The sequence below is a fragment of the Gobio gobio genome (genome assembly GCF_949357685.1).
Source record: "Gobio gobio genome assembly, chromosome: 2".
Lineage (NCBI taxonomy): Eukaryota > Metazoa > Chordata > Actinopteri > Cypriniformes > Gobionidae > Gobio > Gobio gobio.
In genome coordinates this window covers 60,529,590-60,538,321 of record NC_137098.1, presented here as the reverse complement: position 1 = coordinate 60,538,321, position 8,732 = coordinate 60,529,590, and positions in this window count along the sequence as shown.

Here is an 8,732-nt window from a genome sequence, read left to right as displayed (position 1 = left end):
TTATCTAGCTGCGTTTGAAGATCTTGAATCTTTGCCTCAGACTTTTCTGCTTCTTCATTTTTAGAATCCACTTCTTTACATTTCGCATCTATACTTGAAAATAGATGTGTTGTCACATCACGTAGCCTTTTACAACTTATGAAGTTTAAAGCCTCAATTATTTCACCATGTTTTGATTTCTTTTGATGTCTGCCATTTAATTCCCAATATCTGAACATTTCATCATCTGAACTTTTAATTCCAATATACTCTTTCTTGAGTTTGGACAAGGTAGGCTCAACTTTTTCACTCCATAAAGCAAACAATATGTCACTAGAAATTTTCCCTTCCATCCCGAGGAGATTATCTGAGTATTCACTGATTGTACAGTAATGGGACTATTGAAGCTATTTAAAACCTTCTAAATTCTGTTTCATGCAATTCCTTCAACTATTAAACAATGAAAACAGACTTACCCAAAGAAGGTCAGCTTTAATCCATTCACAAGATCAACTGTGAAAAAATGTCCTCATTCTTACACAGATCAAAGTAAATTTCAGACAATTCACTGCAAGGGATCCCGGGTTTCGGCACCATCTGTAAGAGTGGACTCCTGTAGATGGTTCAATCTACAGGGTTGCCATTAGACTAAAAAACGTTATCAGAAAGATGGAAGAAAACTGTACATTTCTCGTCTATTTCCACCCACTGCAACTCATACCAACGACGGAGATAAGCGCAGTTACAATAGCAAAATATGTGGGAGAGCGTTGCTATAATGTGACTATATTGTATTGCAATAGGGAGCACTTCAAAGTCAATACTAAATCAAAACTAGTTAGCACAGTATTTGTAATAGAAAGGATTTAATGACAAAATCTGGTTATGGTTACACTTAAAATAGTTTCAAAATGGATAAATGAGATGATAAACTTATACCATTAATCTTACACAGCATGAATACAATGTTACCTGAGAGAGAGAGAAAGAGAGAGAGAGAGAGAGAGAGAGAGAGGGGGGGGAGAGAGAGTGGGGGGAGAGAGAAGAAGAGAGCAAAGACAAGAAGCCCAGATGACTTCAAGAGCCAGAGGAAAAGAGAAGAGAAAGAGCAATAGTTCCATCTGCTTTTATCTATTCCTTGACCATGTGACTGAAACCAAATGTATTCTTTTCAAACTGACCAATCAAACCAAACTCAAACCTGACACTCAAACCAAACTTCCCCCGCAAGGTGTGACCCACATGTGGCCTACAGGCCTCTCTATTGTCTTCCAGGTCGCCCTTCTGATAAGCAAATGGTGGGGGTGAAAACAGTAAAGCAAATCTCTTTGTTGGATTTCAAATATCAAATATCTTTGATTATTTTCAATTCCTTCAGGTCAAACTGTCCCAGTAGACAAATAACCAAAAGTATATGCAAAGTAACAAAGAAAAGAAAATGGCACTGTACAAGACTGTACACTGTACAAGACTTGTAAAAACACTGTACAAGAAAACACACACACACACACACGCCCACGGCACGGCAATTGTGTTGTGGTGAATATTTAAACCAATCAAAACCCATCCAGCTAAAAAGATATTGATGGAGTGTTGGAAACACAAGTCAAATAATAGCTACGTGTTTTGGATGGACTGTACAAAAAGAGGCTGAGGATATCGGATTGACAAGAGTAGATGTAAGTCCTAGTGGCAATTCCTACACATATCTCCATGGATATTTCCAATGCCTATAGTAGATTTGGGAAGAAATTAATAACAAATAGGGACATGTTCCTACGAATGAGATTGTACAAATATACACAGGGCAAAATTATAGTCAGTAAATTAAAATATTTACAGATGGATCAAAATATCCTTTTTCAGGAAATACAGCAGCTTCAGTATGTATTCCATATTTGATGCTAAAAGGACAAGTAATCATTTATCAGTTTACTCAGCAGAAGTGATAGCCATTCTGATGGAAAATATCGATTTCACTTGAGGGTGAGTAAATCATGGGCTACTTTTCATTTTTGGGTGAACTAACCCTTTAAAGCTACAATATGTATTTTTTCGCTGCTAGGGGTGGCTAACCTCTTTAAAACAATAACGAAGGCATAGATTGATGAGCGGAATCATGGAACTTCGTCATAACCATATATCTAATAATGTTTATGGGGGAATAATGTTTATGGATGAGTGAATGCATTAATGTTCAGTGTCTCGCAACATATACAACATTACAGTTGTATTATTGACTGCATGTTGTAATATATTTATTATTATAAAATCATCAGAAGATATGGGCAATAAACATTTGTTATGCCTATCCGTTCTGAACAACCCAATGTTTCCAGGCTTCTTATGAAAATCAATTATGCTAGCTAAAACTGAACTAAACAAACATAAAAAACTACTCCCTTGTTTGTAAGGAAGGTTGTGAATTAACCATAGACTGTAAAGGAATTAACTCATTTCTGTATCCAACACGGCTGTCACGTCACGTGACAAAAGAACGAGAACTCTTTTGTGAGAACTCAAAATGAACAAATCGCTCATGAACGACACTACCGCCTTAGCGGATAATGAGTCATCTCGCTAACAACTGACATCTCTCTCTTTTCAAGCAGAATACATAAACTGAGGATATTTGTTTTCGATTTGACTTGCATTATTTAAAACTTGACATTTCAACGTTCTTTTTAGATTTAGGTCTCTTGTCTGAGTGGCAAGTATTCGCTGAGTTACAGTTAATTTTCAGATGCATTTCAGAACAGACTTCACTGAAAGAGAGGCGGCTAAATCATGTGCATCATGTTCGTTTTATTTATTTAACATTTTGTTTTTATTGTGAGTATACGCAAATAAAAGTACATACTTAACAGTTTTAAATTATTTATAACACTATGACAAAATCGATGGAGTTATTTTAGTCTCTTTGGCACTGATAAAACAAAAATCGACCCCTGGGGGTTAATGGTAATGTCTTCAGCTAGTCAGCTTGAGATCCTTTCCATCTAAACTGTTCCCTTATCGAATCGATTTCTCAACATCAGTTTTTCATTCTGTTCGATACATTATTCTTAACAAACCATTTTGATTAACTATTTATATTTTTTATTGTTAGGGTGAACTGGGGATGGGGTTGCTTGACATCGTGTTTTAGCTCCTCTTTTATCACACACAAGAAGATACAGTTAAGGAACACCTGCAAAGATGGCATGTTGGTTTATATCCCTGTCTTGTGAATCAGTTTTTCTGTGGGAGAAAAAAAAATTCACTCATTTACAGTGTTTCACACTATGTGAAAATTAAAATAATGAGATAATAAGGATAAAAACTTCAAATGACAATGTAAAAGAAAGTGTGACTGAAACTTTGTCCTTTTTGTCCATTTTTGTCCACTTTTAGAAAATGGCCTGAGATGCAAATCAGATGATGCAAATTAATATTCTTAACCTTCAAACTAACTGAAGGATAAAATAAATAAACAAATTCAGTTTGTTTTTTCCCAAAACAGGTAAAATGCTTCTGCTTATGCAGAAACGGGATTTGTTTATTCTAAATATGACATTGAGAACGTGACACAACTCTTAAGAAATATTCTCAGAACACAGTGTAGTTCATTCAGTGAAGTTACAGTGTTAGTTCTTTCAAACATCATCTCTACACTGACAGAACGCTTTAAACTTTATTTTACATTCTTGAGCTTACAGTGTTAACAGAATAACCATTGCTCCTAATTAACCACTACACTGTAAAACATTTTTTTCATGATTTATCACAACTTCATGGAATTGCTGGGATTAATTCCATCGGAAGGACATGCAAGTGGTGAGATACTTTTCAATAAAGTTGTTTCTTTTTTTACTGAGCACAGACTAGATTTACTTGTAACAGATGGCTCTCCTTCCATGGTGGGTAATCCGGGGTGAAGACTCAACAAGTGATCTATGGAGACGTGCATCTGATTAACTGACCATGTGTGGAAATGTACTATGACTGTCTATTTTCTCTTAGCCAATTAGAATCATTCAACTTGCAGTAATGACATGGCTAGACCTTGAAAACAGTATAACTGTTGAGAAATTGTATGCAAGATCGGGTAGAGGGAGCGCGGCCTACGAACTCCTTGTGAGACTTGAAGCTGGCTTCTGCTGATGAAACTGCAAGCTATTCTTCAGTAAATGTTTCTTTAATTAATTGCACTCCTGACTCTTGGTCTTCATTCTTCACTACTGGTCTTGGGTCCTTAACTGTTATCCCCTACCAGTTTTGGTAAGGGTGCGCGGGCAATCGTTCCTTGGTGACACCTCTGGCAAATCAGCAAACAAGGTAGGAAGCTTTTATTGGTTAGGGCTGTCTGAATCCATTGAAGAGATTGGAAAACGGTGTGATTCACTCCGATGGTAATGAGTGAGGCTTAATTATACTAAAGGTTAATAGTATTCAAAAAAAAAAAAATCGCTGATAGCGTCGTTGCGGTTAACGGTAGCAGACGAAGCATACTCAAGAAAGGGGGGGCCCTGCGGGACATACGTCCCCTACAGGAGTACATCCCTGGTTCAAGGTCCAGTAGACACCAAAAGCAAGCCTGCTCCATCTCAGATAGGGGTACCCTAAATTTAGAGAATCAGGCAGTTAGGGATTAAAGGTCCCATGGCATTAAATTTTCATTTTATGAGGTTTTTCAACATTAATATGAGTTCCCCTAGCCTGAATATTGTCCCCAAGTGGATAGAAATGTTGATCGGTGTAAACCCGAGTTCTCTTACGAGAGGTTCTCTCGTATTGCGTAAGTTTCCTTACGCATCGGGAAAGTATTCTTTCTTCGAGATCTCTGAAAAACCCCAAATTATCCTTAATTTTGTAATATTGTCAGCGCAGTGCGGCAGCCTGGCAGACCGTAGCAGGCTATTCCAGCGTGCTATTGGCTGCTCTGCTGGCAACTGCAGCAGCCTATTGGTGAGCCCGCGTGACGTGGCGACCAATGAGGGCATCATTTGCCTACAGGTGGGGCGTGGCCACGTGTATATAAGCGGGGCTCACGGCTGCATATTCGATTTTCTTTTCTTCAGCGAAGCCCTTCGCATCGCTGGATCTGGAACCCGCAGACGAGCAAGCAGAGGACAGCGCCTGAAGAAGCCGGCAGCATCGCGCCACCTTCAGCCATCCTTGCCTGCTCTGCTATCCGGCAGCCCATATCCTTTTACGCTCAAGTGTTGTCGCCGCTGCGTCACACTTTCTCTAAAAGAGCCGAGCGTTTGATACACAATGTCTCGTTCCAACTGCGGCTCGTGTCACGCGCAGCTCAGTTCCGGGGGCCGCCATGTGATCTGCGCTCTCTGCCTGGGCCGTGATCACGCCGCCGCCGCACTACTCGCCGGCGGATGCCCGGAGTGCGAGGAACTGACGATGTCGACCCTGCGGGCTCGACTCGATCAGTTTGAGGATGACATCCCTCCAGTCCCTGCTAAGCCGCGCAGAAAGAAGCGCCGCTCGCAGCGGACTCTGGAGTTCGCCGAGAGAAGCTCGCCGGAACCCTTCCCGCCCGCTTCACTCTCGCCTTCCCCGCCCCCACCCCAGGCCGCCATTTCTGTTGCCGCCTCCGGGGATGAGGCAGATGCGGCCGCGGAACGCGCCGACAGCTGCTCCATCATGGCTTCCGACAGCGAGGACTGGTCTTCCGCGACCTCTTCAGTTCGGGCCTCCGAACGCTCTCCAGCGGGTGAGGACGCGGAACTGTTGCGCCTTCTCACCCGGGCCGTCGAGCAGCTAGGCCTCGAATGGGCCCCGCCCAAGGTGGCAGCGCCGAACCGACTTGACGAATGCTTCCTAAACAGTCGCCGCCGTGCGCCCACCTCCAGGACTGCACCCTTTCTGCCAGAGCTTCACGAGGAGCTCGCGAAGTCCTGGAACGCGGCATTCTCCGCGAGGGTCTCGTCTCAGGCTTCTTCGGCGCTCTCACAAGTTGACGGCGCGGCTGAGAAAGGCTACAATGCTATCCCTCCGGTGGAAGAGGCGGTCGCAGCGCACCTTTGCCCGCCTTCTGGTTGGCGCTCAAAGGCTGCCCTCCCGTCTAAGGCCTGCAGAATGACGTCATCGCTGATCGGCCGCGCTTTCGCTGCCTCCAGTCAAGCGGCATCTGCTCTGCACTCTATGGCCGTGCTGCAAATCCTCCAAGCTAATCTCCTCCGCGACCTGGACGAGAAAAGCAATGACACTGAGTTGGTCACGGATTTGCGAAGCGCGACGGATCTCGCCCTCCGCGCTACCAAGACCGCAGCACAGGCCCTCGGACGCTCTATGGCCTCCCTCACGGTAGCTGAGCGCCACCTCTGGCTCACGGATATGCGAGAAACAGAGCGCGCGGCTTTTCTAAACGCCCCGCTCTCCCCCTCTGGGCTCTTCGGACCAGCGGTCAAGGGGATCGTCGATCGTTTCTCTGAAGTGCAAAAGACGACTCAGGCCATGAACCGCTTCCTGCCTCGACGCCCCGGCGCTAGCAATAGCTCCGCTGCTCGCCGTCCTCGTGACCAGCCAGCACCGAGCTCCGCGCAGCGCGGCCCCCTTCGTCTCAGCGAAGACCGAGCGGCCGCCCCAGATCGCGCTCTTCCAGCCGTGGTAAGCCGCCTCCACCGCGGGGCCCCCGGCCTAGGATCGCGCTGATGTCCGAGCCTCCAAAGTCCTCCTAGCCAGAGGCGAGAAACGACGGTTAAGTCCTGCCGCGGCCGGACCACCGTCAAAACTCTCTTTTCTGTCAGCCCCCACCACTGTGGCTGCTGCAGATGGATTTCACGCAGCCAACGAGCCAGCAAAACTGCCCTCTCGCCTGCCTACAAACGCCGTTTTTACGGCGAACCAGAGAAATCACAAAAGTTGCATTATTTCTGGTTGCACGGCTCACGCCGTATGTGTTTCAAATGCAGTAAATGTGCCCACTTTTCTGTGTTCACACATTTTCGCGAACATTATGCCTCAGGCGCTATGCGCCGCGCCACACACCATTTGCTCTCCGCCCAGGGTGGCCGGAGCGATGAGTGTAGGGCCACACACAAGCCACTCCCCGCTCAAAGCGGCAGAGACACAGTGTGTAAGGCGGCCAGCCATTGCGAGCGATCGGCTGGCCCACAGCACAGAGAGCGTGCGCACTGCGCCCGCCCCTCCTAGCGCGGCGTTTCGAGCCCGGAGGCCGTTATATCCCGTGTGGCACACGCGAGAGCGTGGGAAGCCATTCCAGGTGTATCAGAATGGGTGCTGAAAACAGTGAAGCACGGCTACACTCTGCAGTTCGCTCGCCGCCCTCCGCGCTTCTGTGTGCGTACGGAGACGAGAGTGAGCGAGGAAGTAGCACATCTACTTCGAGCGGAGATAGCCACGCTGCTGTGCAAAGGGGCTATAGAACCGGTTCCCCATTCTATGAGCGAGTCAGGCTTTTACAGCCGGTATTTTCTCGTGCCAAAAAGGGATGGGTCGCTCAGACCGATTCTGGATCTGAGGCGTCTGAACAAAGCTCTTATGAAAAGATCGTTCAAGATGCTCACGACCAAGCAGATCCTCGCGCATATTCGCCCGAGAGACTGGCTAATCTCCCTAGATTTGAAAGATGCATATTTTCAAATCAAGATAACGCCGCGTCACAGGCCATTCTTACGATTCGCCTTCCAGATTCCAGATCTTTTTTCAGTTCCTTCTGATCTGTGATCAGTGATTTCTGATGTGTAGGCTAATTATTTATTATTCTTGCACACACTGTGGCTTCTCTCTCTCCCGACAGAACGGTGTTTTCGTGTTTTCTATCTTGTGAGTCAGTGTTTTTGTACGTCCTCGTCGCGTCTATCGGTTCTAAAATGTGCATACAGTCATGAGTTTCTGCTCAACATCGGCAGAGACACATCCTTAGAGATAAACCTCACACACGCCGAGGCTCGGGCTGACCGGTCGGCCTTCATCATCCCCGACCCCCAGTACTGCATCTGGCCCACAGCGGAGGCACCAAACGCGGCGCGAGATTAAGCAGAAGGGGGGTAAGCGTGAGGGTATCTGTAGCCAGCCTAGCCCCGCAATAAACTGGATTACATTCGATTACTGCTGTTGTGTCTTTGTTTGCGCTGTATACTCAACGCGCGTCACTGACGCTTTTATTTTATTTTAAAAATAATGCTATTATCAACACTTACTTTTAACTCGTTCATCTCGACAGCTGTAATGGTACATTGCATGTGTTACAAAGTTGGTAGAATAATGATGAAGACGGACTCGGCGTGACTGGGACTCGTGTTTATTCAGAACTCTCAGATACAAACAAAATAAACTCGCGCTGACAGACAGCGCTCTCATAACTCAGTAGTTACTATAAATAACTTTGTTAGCAATCGCTGAGCTCCGTCTCCGTGATGTCCGGTTCGCGAACGAATCATTCTTTTGAACCAGTTCTTTTTAGTGAACCGAATCAGTTCACCAAATCGGACTGAATCGTTCTAAACGGTTCGCGTCTCCAGTCAGCGCTGATCCATAATTTACTAAAGTTACTAACTTTCTGACATGAGTGACAGCCCCTCCGACTAGAAATAAACTAATAACCTGAAGTATATGCTGTAACTACAACAGTTCAGACATGCTGAGAACTGATGTGAAGTGAACTCAGGTCCATCCGTCTCTCTGGCAGCAGCTCGTGCGTCGTAGACCTCGTTAAACCACGCCCCCTCCGCTCATTTAAAATGCAAAGATGTCAGCCAATCACAACAGTGGGCGTTTTTACTGAAGTCTCA